Consider the following 13,314-nt stretch of genomic DNA (forward strand, 5'->3'; position numbering starts at 1 on the left):
CAAGAAAAAGCTCCTTCTATGAAGGCTTACTTGCTCAGTAAGAATTTCCATGGCTGCTCTGATTGTGCTACATTCCCATGGAATACCAAACTGGTAGCTTGAAAGAGATGTTAGATCTCTCTTGGAGCCAATTGGCTTTATATCCTGGATTGGGCTGTTAGGTGCATAAACTCCACTACCTCAGGAGTAGCCCAGGTTCCAGGTGGCAAGTAGGCACAGGGCCGCGAGCCCCGTACCAACTGCAGAACAGATGCTGATCTTGGTACCGATAGCAATCTGAGGGCAATTTCTGGTGCCATCCAATGAGGAGGGGGAAGATAACTCCAACCTGGATCTTTAGGAATCCTGAAGGTTCTGTAGCAACAACGGGGGAGCCAATCAACCAATCAGACTCATTTGAAGCCTAATAAGGAGGTAGCATCGGTGCCAAAGACGAGTGGGGAATTGGCACTGAATGAAACACACGCGTACCTGGAACTTGGAGAGGCACTGGCAGATACCAGTACTGAACACGAAGATAGGCTCTGCTGCCAAGACAAAATAGCGCCACAGAATGCCCCAGCTCTGAGGGGGCCTTCGGTTCCAGGCCTGGCCTCTACTCCACAGTTTGTGGGCCAGATGGCACAAGCAGTGGTGCTGATGGACTCAATAGCTTTGTGACACAGCCGGAACGTCCCAGGACGAAGGACAAGTTGGTAGTATTCATAGCACCGGAGAAATCCTGAACTAGCAGAGTGTCTGGGATTGAATATGACATTTTCAATAAATCACTAGAGATTTCTTTAAATAGGCTGTGCTAACTACTTATGGTAAACTATCTGTTCCCTCTTGTATTTAGCTGTGACACCCTAAGTACCTTTCCCAGACCTAAGGAAGAACTCTGTGTAGCTCAAAAGCTTGTCTCTCTCAACAACAGGAGATTTGTCCAATAGAAGATATTACCTCACCCACTTTGTTTGACAAAAGTTACAGTTTTCACCCTTCCACCTCACAGGATCCCAGAGCCTGGGCTCCAACCTGAACCCAAACATCTGCACAGCAATTTTACAGCCCTGGGAGCAGCTGACCCAAGCCAGTTGCAGGTGTTTTATTGCTGTGTAGACATACCCTAAGAAACCAAACTGTGTTCATACATCAGTGTAAGTCCAGAGTAACTCATTTGTCTTCAGCAATATAATTCAGCACTTACTTCGGTGTGAGAGCAGAACTGACCCTTAGTGTTTTCAGTTCTCTCACCCTACTCCATTGTACTAAAATCCTGGTAATATTGCTCCAGTGAATTGGAGCCATTAATTGTGTCTCAAACATCAGTAAATTGTGTGCAGGCCATTTAAAAATGTTATTTTCAAAGGTTTATTTGCTGTGATGAAGCAATTTATTGCAATGCTGAAACCAGGCTATTTCCACTAACCTGTGTTCATCATCGGCTCATGGCCTCAGACTGCAACTGCAGATGATCAGTGTCTGAATGGTGGCACTACACTGCACCAGCCCCTCTGCTGAACCATCATCATTGTTAGTTCCATACCTTTCAGGAGAGGCCTACATGGAAAAAAACCATCAAGGAAATTTTATTTTTTAACTGCACTCTGTGAGAATTAAGCCCTATATGTTTTCCTGCCATTTTACAAAAAGTGGCTTAGCTTCCAGATCAGCACTTTTAATATAGCTCAAATTAGTTTAGCGATAGCCCAAAAACACTTCATTGTTTCAGGTTGTTAACCACAATGTCTTATAAAATGAAGCATGTTTACTGTCATTTTGAAAAAGTCATTTCTTCCTTTATGAATTTGGCAATGAAGAATTTAAAAGATACCGGTGTGGGATTGTTATCATGCACAAGCCAAAGCTGTCAGGCCTCATTACTTCCAAGACAAAAATTACAGAATAATGTATTAAATGCTCAAATAGAAACACGCAGTGCACCATCTCAATACTGTGGTAATGGGATGACACCACCAGCCTGTACTCTGAACTGCATCTGCCTCTCCTCCCCCCTTTACACTGCAGCAAACAGAACTCTGGAGATTATAAACACTGAAGTCAAAATTGAACAGCTGTATTTATTACAGCAGCACCCAACAGTGCTGCTATTGGTACAAGCTTATTTCAGCCATTATAACAACTCTTCTTTGTGAAGGTGGGAGGGGGAGGTTATAACTTGGCAGTTTTACTTCTTATCTGGCTAAAATAATAGCAGATGGTTCTCAGGCCAAACTAATTTCTCCTTATTCCCTTTTCTTCTTTAATAAATAAATGTCTTTGTTTTAATAGCATATAAAAATTTGCTTTCAAGCTGCAGCTAAAAAAAACCTTGATTTTTAGAAACAATATTTGACAGTCTTCTCATCCTGGTTAGAATTTGGTGCCTGCCTCTTTATTTTAAGTTGGTTTGTTTTTTTCCCTCCTTAAATAGGGGAGTTCTTGGACTTCCATGAGCAGCTGGTGTATGTGTGAAGCAGCTGCATTCCATAAGCGATTCATCTCAGGACAGCCCCACTCCTCCTCATCGCAGCCAGAGTTAGGAAGTTCAATGGCTGCAATCCAGACCTGCCTATGCTGGTGCACTAAAACACCAGAGGAAAGTGTGCAGACAGTATGCACAGAAACTACATAACATCCCAAAGTGAGTGCCTCATTATAAACTCCCCAAACCCATCAGCCTTCCTTGTTGGTTCCACTGATTTTTTCCCACTCCCCAATTTTTCCCCATCAATTCTAACCCACCCCACATTTCATTAATTATCCGTCCCTACACTTAGTTATTCCCCTCCCAGTCTAACACCACCTGTTCTCTCCAGGCCAACCTCTTCTCCCTCATCCCTCAGACACAGGCTCAGCTCTCCCACTCAGCTGCTGCTGCTTCTCTCTCCTTCTCTCTTTCCCAGGGCACTTGCTCAAACACACCATCCCCCAGCTCCTGCCATGTCTCTCCCTAGAATAGGATGAGGAGCTGGTGGCAGAGAGAGTGCGGATTGGCTGTCAGTCAGTTACAGGAAGAAGTCTCAGCCTCTGGCCCTGCCTACCCTGACAGCTACCAAAAGCCCTGTTGAGAGGCTAGAGAGATGGAGTTGGATCCTGAATTAAACCTCTATACAATATATACCTGTTTTTGTATATATCCAATTAACAAATTATATGTCAGAAGTGATATTTCTCTCTAAACAGCATATTCACCCAGGATGAAATTTACTCATACATAGGAAACACTTGCAAGGCACTGAAGCCCAATTTAAGCATTATTTTGATGGTTTAAGTGGAATTTAGGTAGCCATAGGACTTGTGTGTGCTCTCTTCACTGGGATGAATTTCACCCTCTTTGCACTTCAGAGTCTATGGCCTCCGATACAGCTTTTCTTGGAGCGCATATCCTTGGTTTCGTAATGCTTAGCTCATCCTTTTAGAATTACATTCTGATATCTAGTAGCGCTGTATAACATAATGTGACCAAATAAGATCAATAAATAAATGTGTGGGAACTCTCCATGTGGATCGGAAAACTAATCTCTTTCACTATAAGTATGTGATATGACATGGTGCCATATAAATAACAGAATCCAGGAAGTTGTACCATTGTGGAACAGAACCTTGAAAGCATTGTATATTTTACAGTGGGTGGGAAAAGAGCTATAAATTCAGCTTGATTGACTGATATTATTGCTGGGGAAAAGGTAGTACCTATTTATTCCTGAACTTGAAAACAAAGGCATTGCTACATATTCTCTCAAAAGACTGAAAGAGAGGGTAATTTTAAAAGGCCTTTCGGCAGTAACACTAATTTAAACTAGAACTACTATTTCCAGGAGAATGAATTAAAAATCATTTTGACTTAGATATGAGCACACACCTGGAACATGCCTCTGAGAGCTTCCAAAACAGTATATGTGATGATCCAGGGTGCTAAAACAAACATATTTGAATTCATAGCATTAAGCTGTTAAAACATACAACAGGAGCTTGACCATCAATAAGTTTCCACTCACTCACTCGTCATTGTTTTTTATTTCGAAGTGAAAATTGTCATACAGTTAGAGCCAGATTTTCAAAAGTGCCCATTACCCAGCTGCTCCCATGGTGACACTTCATGGCCAGATTTTCAAACAGAGCTTGACACTTTTTGCTTTGTTTAAGAAACTGGCCACTTATTTCAGTGCATAAATGGGAGCTGAGCTCTTTTAAAAATCTGATCCCAAATGTTCATAAGAAGTATATTTGAGACAGGCTGTTCACAGAATCAGTTTGCAGATAGGCGGGTCTCCAATAAAGATTAAGGTCTTCCGAGGGCAATGGCTCATGTTATGTTTACCTACTATTGCCGGCACTAATGGGGCACTGGGGGATGAGGATAGAGATAGTTTTTCTCCATTCAGATGAAGTATTGGAAGTTCTGCTGCCCCTGCTTCTTGTTGTGATTCTCTGGTGGGCCCTGCTATATGAGTGGCTCCCCTTCCCTCTGTTGACTGTTGTGTTTGAATTAAGCACACCACCACGTTGTGCATTATAAAGTGACTCAGAACATTCTTCACAACACATAGCATGGTAGTCTGACCAATTAAAACACAAGAGACAACGAAGGGAAGCTGTGGCCAGCACGCATCCCCACCTAAATCCCTCCTCCTGCCTCCTATTCCTGGTTTTCTCAGGTGTTGAGGTCCTCCAGATGGTTCTATAGATCTACGTTCTCCTTGGTCCTAGGTCCCCTATGAGCCAGAATCCAGATCTATAGCTCAATGACATCTGTATTTAATCTACCTCTATTTAGAGAGTGTCTTATGGAGCCTACAAGTCCTGGGACCACTTAGCAAATAGTCCATGTGGTTGTTTACCAGTAGGTTAGTCCAAGCCTGTTTATCCACAAAGCAGAAACATCCCAACAAGTGGCAATGCCAACTCCTCCTTCCCACTGTCTCCAACCTGGCCTGGAGGAACCACCTTTGGAGATAAAGGGTAATAAAACGTATCTGCCCATCCAAACCTTACCCTTGCTATTCAAACTATCAGTAAGGTGTTGGTAAGTTCCATACGTACTAGTATTGTTTTGTGTGATGTAGACACCTGCCCACGGGGAGCTGACTGACACCAAGTTCATTTCACACAGACCACCAGACAAAGGTGGTAACAACTTTCAGTCACTACTTGCCTGCGCTAGTGGGTTTGCATTTTAAGCAGAACTGTGTAAAAAAATTATCTCACAAAATGAAACTGATAAAATTACTCTTCACGCCAGGTTTTCTAGACATCACTAGGTACAGAATAGAGAGCAATGGGGTGGGTTGATAGAGGCCTTTGTGTCTTCATGATTTGTGATGATTTGTTGATAGAGGCCTTTGTGATTTTTCATCCCCATAGTAGAAAGATTATATTGTTCAGGGATCATTCTGCTTAATTGTTACTCATTGAAGGTTTTCTGGCTTATTTCAGTTTGCACTGACTGCATCCACTACCTACAACTTTGTAACCATGGTTCCTTTAAGAGTACTGCTGACAACCAGATTGTGTCTGCCACAATGACTTGCTGATTCCAAAAGCCACACTTCTTCTCACTCACAAAGAGGCATAACATTGACCCACGGGAAGCAACTCTCAGAGACATCCATAAGAGGAAACACTGTGCAGTGGAACAACAAATATACGCATAGAGACAAGGTGGGTGAAGTAATATCTTTTACTGGACCAACCTCTGTTAGTGAGAGAGACCAGCTTTTGAGCTTCAGACCTGAAGAAGAGCTCTGTGGGAGCTTGAAAGCTTGTCTCTCTCACCAACAGAAGTGACTTCACCCACCTTCTCTCTCTACTATCCTGGGACCGACATGGTTACAACAACACTGCAAACAAATATAGCCATAGGCAGATATTTTAGGCAGAAATCAGGGGAGTGGAGAAGCAATTGCAAAAAAGAGAAGGAAGAAAATAGTAAGAATATTTTTTTCTAAAAGGGGGAAACTGAAAGAAACTGATAAAGAAGAGAACATAAAGAGGGAGTGAAAATTCAGGAGGACGGAGTTGGGAAAAGACAAACTAAACATAAGCCAGCAGATTTTCAGAAGTGCTCAGCATCCTCAAATGGAACTGGCTACTCAGGACAGCACAGCTCCCTCATAGGTACCTAAATGAAGTACCTAGATTTCCAAGAGTGATCCGAAGCCAGCAATTCTCATTGTTTTCAAACTGGAAACTTGCCCCACTGTAAATACTGACTAGCTCTTACAATGTTCCCATTGCTGTACTTTCCTTAACTTACATGGTGCTTGGCCACTTCTCTGGACCTGGTTGCATACCATCCTGACCTGGTTGCATACCTTAGGCCCCTTCCACACATAAGAGCATACAAGGAGAAAAAGCTGCAGAGGCTTTTGCTGGCCTTTTGCACATGGGTGAATTTCATCCCTGAGGCCTGTGCACCTTTTGAATCTAGGAGACTTTCACACTGCACCTCTTAAATGTGCAAGTGGATGGCTAGAGCCAAGGTTTAGCTCCAATCTGTACATAGACAGCCAGGGCCAGCTGTACCGTTTTTGCCTCCCCAAGCAATGAAAATACCTGTAGCCGCCGAATTTTCCAGAACGGAGAAGCTGCTGCTTAATTGCCACAGCCACAGAAACTCTGCTGCCCCTTTCTGACTGCCGCCCCGAGCACCTGCTTGGAACGCTGGTGCCTGGAGCCGGCCCTGAAGACAGCTACAGTTTCCTGGTACCTTGATGAGCCTCAGACACACTAAATCTCCCTTTCTCTATCTCTAGCCCTGGATGTTAGAAGTGCCCCTGAGAATACACAGCTAATTTGCTGTCTGTTAACACAATATTTTAGCACCTGTTTCATCTGTCCCTTCTGCTGATGTAGCTTCCATAATTTATTATCTGAGTAGCATTGAAGTATATTCAAAATTTTAAATGTTTAAATAAAAGGGAAAGTTAAAGATTTAAAAAAACCTTCATTCTTTCTAGCTGAGTGTTTAAAAAAGTGCTCTGCATGTTGCAAGCTCTTAGTAGAAATCCAGACAAGTGTCAGCTCTTTACAAGCATGGTTACAGGCAACCAAATGACAAAGGGAGTCAAGTTGTTCATGGCATGAAGTTAACGTAATTGCTTTCTACATTTTTATAGCGCCAAGGAAAGTCTTGACCCTACCAAGCAAACTGGCAGGAAAATATGTATTCTTAAAGCAGTCTGACCTGCAAGAACTCCCCCACATAGCAACTTTCTTTAATCTTAGACAGATTCACCCACAGTGGTTGATAAGTGTAAGAAAATGAATTTGTCAAGAAAAGTGACAGTGCTGAAATTATAGCCAGCAGAATCATTTGTTAATTTGTCTGGTATCTAGTTGTTGAGGGCTTATAAAGTGAACATTTGACCCAGGGAATGAAGCACTTGACCCTGATTACCCACATTTTCTTGGTCAGGAGAGAGGTTTCTAGTGGTTAAAGCATAGGCCTCGAAGCCTGTAATTCAAGACCCTATGAATGTCTCTGCCACTGACTTGCTGTATAACCTTGGACAAGTCATGTGAACCAAACTGAGCCTCAGTTTATCTTTTCAGAAAAATGAGTAGAATTCCCAACTCTTACAGGTTAATGATAATGTGTGTGAAGCACTTTGAAATCCTTGGAAGAACAGTGCCATAGAAGTAAACCTGGCAGAATTCAGTTGTGTGGGGGTTTTTTTATAATTTCAACAGATATCATCGATGTTCATTTTTAATCATTTTTGTTTATTTAAATTTTCACAAGTGCACAAAATTATTAATTTAAGTATTTTTAGATTTGTATCAATTTAAATTTTCACAGTTATGGGATATTATGCAGGGCTCGGTCAGACCATAATTATTTAATGACAGTAGATGCTGACATTGAAAAGCTCCATAACCTTTAAAATGCAAATTGTCAACATCACATAGACTCGTAGACATTAAGGTCAGAAGGGACCATTACAATCATCTAGTTTGACCTTCTGCACAATGCAGGCCACAGAGTCTCACCCACCCACTCCTGCAATAAACCTCTCACCTCTGTCTGAGCTATTGAAGTCATGGTTTAAAGACTTCAAGGTGCAGAGACCTCCAGCAAGTGACCCATGCCCCATGCTGCAGAGGAAGGCGAAAAACCCCCAGGTCCTCTTCCAATCTGCCCTGGAGGAAAATTCCTTCCTGATCCCAGATATGGCGATCAGCTGAACCCTGAGCATGTGGGCAAGATTCACCAGCCAGATACCCAGGAAAGAATTCTCTATAGTAACTCAGATCCCACCCCATCTAAAATCCCATCACAGGCCATTGGGCCTATTTACCATGAATAGTGAAAGATCAATTAATTGCCAAAATCATGTTATCCCATCATACCATCTCCTCCATAAACTTATTTAGTTTAATCTTAAAGCCAGATAGGTGTTTTGTCCCAACTGCTTCCCTTGGAAAATGTGTCAAAATATACAAAGTAAATATCCTTAAATCATACTCTAGTAAGTTCTCAAGCAGAATTTTCCTTACTTTGCCTATCTGTGAGTTTTAATTATCAATGGAAATATTTTTTTCCTCAGTTTGTGTATGTACAGGAAAATCAACATTTACCGATAAAAATCTAATCCGTCTAAGCCTACATGTAAGTGCAAGGTTCTGTCTCTATTATGCAGTTTCCATCCTGTCTGTGCTGCTTAACTCCCCGTAATAACAATTTCAATGAGATTTAAATGCAAGTAGCGAATAAAGAATAGACCCTGTTATCAGCATAAAGCCTTTCTTCATAGTGTTACTCACACAGTGCTCTATCATGTTGCATGATGTATGGTGACTTTGAACCAGTGAGCTAACAAAGCAATAGTAAGCAGAAATTATAATAATGTGTTTCAATTATGACTAAACACTCAGGGCCAATTCTGCTCTCATAGATGTCTGCAATTCCTTTGCATTTAATGGACATTGCACACATGTATCCAGGGGTGCAATTTAGTACTTAGTTTGAACAAATGCCTGTTGGTGCTAGAAGTGAGTAAAAAGAAAGTACTATTAATAGGTATAGAATTGGCTTGAAACGTCTATTTTTATGCAGTGAAATTAATGTATCGTCCAGGGTTCATGGTTTGAAGCTGGCTGCCCCACTCTTATGGTATGTCTACACTACAGAAACTTTTGCTGGCACACGTTACGTCACCATAAGTCATCGCAGTTAGTATATCACTTATGCACATGCATAGTTGGCTCCTTGCAGGAATGCTCGTGTCAATGCAAGGCAGTGCACCACAGATTGGTATCCCAATGTGCAACTCATCACCATTCAGCACACTGCCTTCTAGGATGTTTGGCAGTGAAAGGTGGAACAGAAACAAGTCATGCAGTGGTGATTGGGAGCAAGGGGTCAACTTCCCAGCTTGAAACTTTCTACGTCCCATAACGTCATCTATATCCCATAATTTTTGCACTTTTTAAAAAAAAATCCCTCCAATCTGGTCAGCCCTCCTCACTCTCTGCCATCTCTGACAGAAGCATGGAGCCTGCACAGCTCTGCACTACTTTTATGAGCATTGCAAGCAGAAAACATATGATCCTCCGGTATTTGCAGAACCACAAGAAGAACTGAATCAGTGGGGAACATGACTATTTCATGGAGTACAGACTGTTGTGGGACATAGCAAGAACCAATTCAAGGCTGTTGGTGGTGTTCAAGGAGCAGCTGTAGATGATGGAGCGCTGCTTCTGGTCCTGAAAAATGAGCACTGACTGGTGGTATCGCATCATAAGGCAGGGTTGGGATGACCAACAGTGGCTGCAGAATTTTCAGCTGTACAAGGCCACATTCCTGGATCTTTGTGTCAAGCTTGCACCCCCACTCCAGTGCAGGGACACCAGAATGAGAGCTGCACTGACAGTGGAGAAGTGAGTGGCTTAGGAAGCTGAACACTGGCCACCTCGACAGCACCAAAGAAAGATTCAACTACTGGCTCAGCAGGTGTAGAATGACAGTTGAATGTGCTTTTGGAAGATTGAAGGAATGCTGGCATTGTTTACTCACAAGATTAGATCTCAGCAGAAAAAAAACATCCCAATGGTTATAGCTTCCTGCTGTGTCCTGCATAACATATGGGAAGCAAAAGGGAAAAGTTGCCACCAGGGAGGAGGTGGAGCAGCTGTCTGCTGAGATTGAGCAGCCAGACACAAGGACTATTAGAAGAGCTCTATGCAGAGCTATACAGATCAGGGAGGCTTTGAAAGAGCACTTCAACAGTGAGCCACAGTAATGTGTTGTTGTGTACTGTGCTCTACCTGGCCTTGCTGCTTTGGATTTGCCAGGAATTGTATGGTGCTGGGTGCACATCTATGAATAGAACCCCGTCAGTGTACCTATTAATTTGTGGTGCTTGCTGTACATTTATGATTATTACACTGTGCTGTGTTCTTTTCTCTGATCCTATGAGTTATGTCACACTATACAGTAACAAGTAAGTGAGTGCTTTCAGTACCGCTAGGCATTCTACAGCATATGTTTGGGACTAATAAAGATGAATTATTTGCTAAACAATAGAATTTTATTGAGTAACAAAAACACTTCAAAAAAATTCTGTGCAAGTTCAGAGCAAATACATTACAAATCTAATAAATTTATGGAATAGAACTTAAGAAGGGGAAAGAACATTCATGTCCATTTTATGTAGGCAATCAGAAACCATGGTTCTCACAGGTCAGTATATGTGAAGCTGTGGTTGTCCTTCATGTCCCCTGTGGTGGAGTGATAGGAGCAGGGATGCGGCCCCTGATACCACGTGAAATGTTGAAGGAGGGTGTAGGAAGGTGCTGTATGGACTGCAAAGGAAGGCCAGCCCATGATTGTCCACAAGAATATGTAGTATTTGTGTTTGCTACCAGAAAAGCCCCATTATGTCTGGAGTATCTCCCTCTCCTTTTTCTGCTGAGACTCCTGGGCCTCTCCCCTGTTTGCCCTTTCCTTCTTCATATGGTTTTCAATATTCACCCTGCAGGCCCTCTGCTCATGGTCTGATACAGAACTGGCTTGTGGTATCTCACTGAACAGGTCATCCCAAGTCCTCTTCTTTCTCCTCCTTACCCAGCTCAAGCATTCCACAGGTGTGCCATCAATACATCTTTGTACTGGGAAACACATTTAGACACTTACCCAAGGTTTACACACTTACCTAAGGAATGGTGTGCCTAACCTCTGTTTGTCAGAGGGTGGAGATGGAATGCAGGAGAGAGATCACTGATCATTACCTGTTAGGTTCCCTCCCTCTGGGGCATTGGCCACTGTCGCACTGGGCTCGCCTGTACTTGACTTTCTGGACTGCGGTGGAGTCTCAAATAGATTAGGAGTCCTTGTGGCACCTTAGAGACTAACAAATTTATTTGGGCATAAGCTTTCATGGGCTAGAATCTGATAAAGTGGGTTCTAGCCCATGAAAGCTTATGCCCAAATAAATTCATTAGTCTCAAAGCTGCCACAAGGACTCCTCGTTGTTTTTGCAGATACAGACTAACACGGCTACCACTCCGAAACCTGTCAAATAGATTGTGGTTTGTGGCATAAATGGACTCCCTGGTCACATGTCCCCCATCCTCCTCCTCCCCCTCCTCCTTTTCCTTGCTATTCATGGTAGGGGCATGTGGCTAAGACTCCTCAGAGGTATCCACAATGGTCCGCAGAGTAGTGGTAGGGTTTCCTTCATGCAGCTCTTTATAAAAGCAGCAAGTCTGTGACTTGGCCCTGGATTGACTGTTGGCCTCTCTGGTCTTCTGATATACCTGATGCAAGTTTCTTTGCTTTCACATGTCACTGCTGCTGATCCCTGTCATACCCCTTCTCCTGCATCCCCCGTGCCATCTGCTCATAGATTTCCACTTTTCTATGGCTTGTCCATAGCTGTGTTTGCACAGCCTGTTCTTCCCACAGGCCCAGAAGATCCAAAATCTCCTGCCTATTCCATGTCTTAAGCATGTAGCCAGCATGTTCAGCTGGGCAGCCACTCATGCAACAATGGAGAACTGCTAGGTGTACTTACCAAGCTGGTGAATCAGGAAAAGGGATTTCAAAAATTTGTGGGGTTTTTAGGTGAGGAGAGGGAGGGCTTCTGGTCTCCATGACTCCTGTGCAGTGCAACGATCAGAGTCAGGCATCGTGGGTCAGGTACTGGAGGACTATTAGGATTGACATAGGTAAACGCAGTGTCTACACTCACATGCATTGACCTCAGTACACTAACCATGGTTTAACGCCGCTGAAGGAGGTGGTGTTTTTGTGTCACTGTAATGGAGTCCCTACAGTGGGAGGAAAATTTAAGTATGGAAACGAACAACTAGGTCGATGCAAGGCAACTTATGTTGATCTAACTGTGTACTATAGACCAGGTCTTAGAACAGCGAAGCCATGAAAAACTAGGAGCAAGAAATAGCTTATTTTATTTCCTACTGGAACAGGGTAGCACTCACCTCATGCAAGCACCCCTTGCTCAGATGTGTGTCTGCAGCTCTCTCAATTTATCGGTGACTTCTCAGGTAGTTTTGGTGACTCAGCCCTCCAGCCAAGTGTCTCACACAGTCTGTGGGCTTTCAACAAGACAAAACCACTTCCAGGATAAACAGTCCAACAGAGGCCTATCACAATACCTCTCAATCTTTAAGCAGTCTCAGAGTCTTCACATAGTCCTGGCCCTGGTGTCAGGCCATATCCCCGGGGCTTCCTTCCTGGAGCAATGGTTTCACCTACTCTGGACCTTTCTGGCCTCAGCTCTCCAGCGGGGCCACTAACAGTTCAGGTCAGCAGCGGCCCGCCTCTTCCTGCAGCTCCCATTTGCCGGGAATCACGAACCATGGCCACTGGGAGCTACGGGAGGCTGTGCCTGCAGACGGTCAACATCAGCGAAATGTCTCACGGCCTGCAATCAGATTGCCCACCACTGATCTACACTCCTCTGGCTCTGCAGCTCCTTTTATATGGCCCTCCTGAGCCCTGATTGGATGTTTCCCTGCAGCCATTCTAGGCCACTTGGAGGACTCAACTCCTCTGCTACTTCTTGAGATAGGGTGTGGTAGGACCCTGAGGCCTCCCTCAGGAAGCCTCTGGACCTGGTATACCCAGTCACACCTACTCTTTAATTTAGAATCAAATAAATACAAAATCTAAACAACAATACCGGCTTCAGGATCCCAAACACATCTCATGGCACCAGCAGTTTTTAATCCCAGCCTTCCAGCTGATCAGTTGAATTCCAACCAAATTGGTTAGCTGATGATCAAATGTTGACAGCAGAATGTGACTGTTTAGAAGTACGTGAAACATCTGCAACAAAATAAAAAGCCACTCAAAACAGAAGG

The 13,314-nt window shown here is 43.4% G+C and overlaps 1 long non-coding RNA gene across 1 annotated transcript in view; it reads right to left on the reverse strand.

The window, feature by feature from the left end:
- Positions 1 to 13,314, reverse strand: part of LOC122461780 — a 272,200-nt gene that overhangs the window by 106,578 nt on the left and 152,308 nt on the right. The window contains exons 3-6 of the long non-coding RNA XR_006283951.1: positions 13,134 to 13,279; positions 12,430 to 12,546; positions 1,412 to 1,542; positions 472 to 738 (exon numbers count right to left, since the gene is read on the reverse strand). This is a non-coding gene — a long non-coding RNA (uncharacterized LOC122461780). The remainder of the gene's footprint in view (positions 1 to 471; positions 739 to 1,411; positions 1,543 to 12,429; positions 12,547 to 13,133; positions 13,280 to 13,314) is intronic.

Source organism: Chelonia mydas, chromosome 9, assembly GCF_015237465.2.
Source record: "Chelonia mydas isolate rCheMyd1 chromosome 9, rCheMyd1.pri.v2, whole genome shotgun sequence".
In the NCBI taxonomy this organism is placed as follows: domain Eukaryota; kingdom Metazoa; phylum Chordata; order Testudines; family Cheloniidae; genus Chelonia; species Chelonia mydas.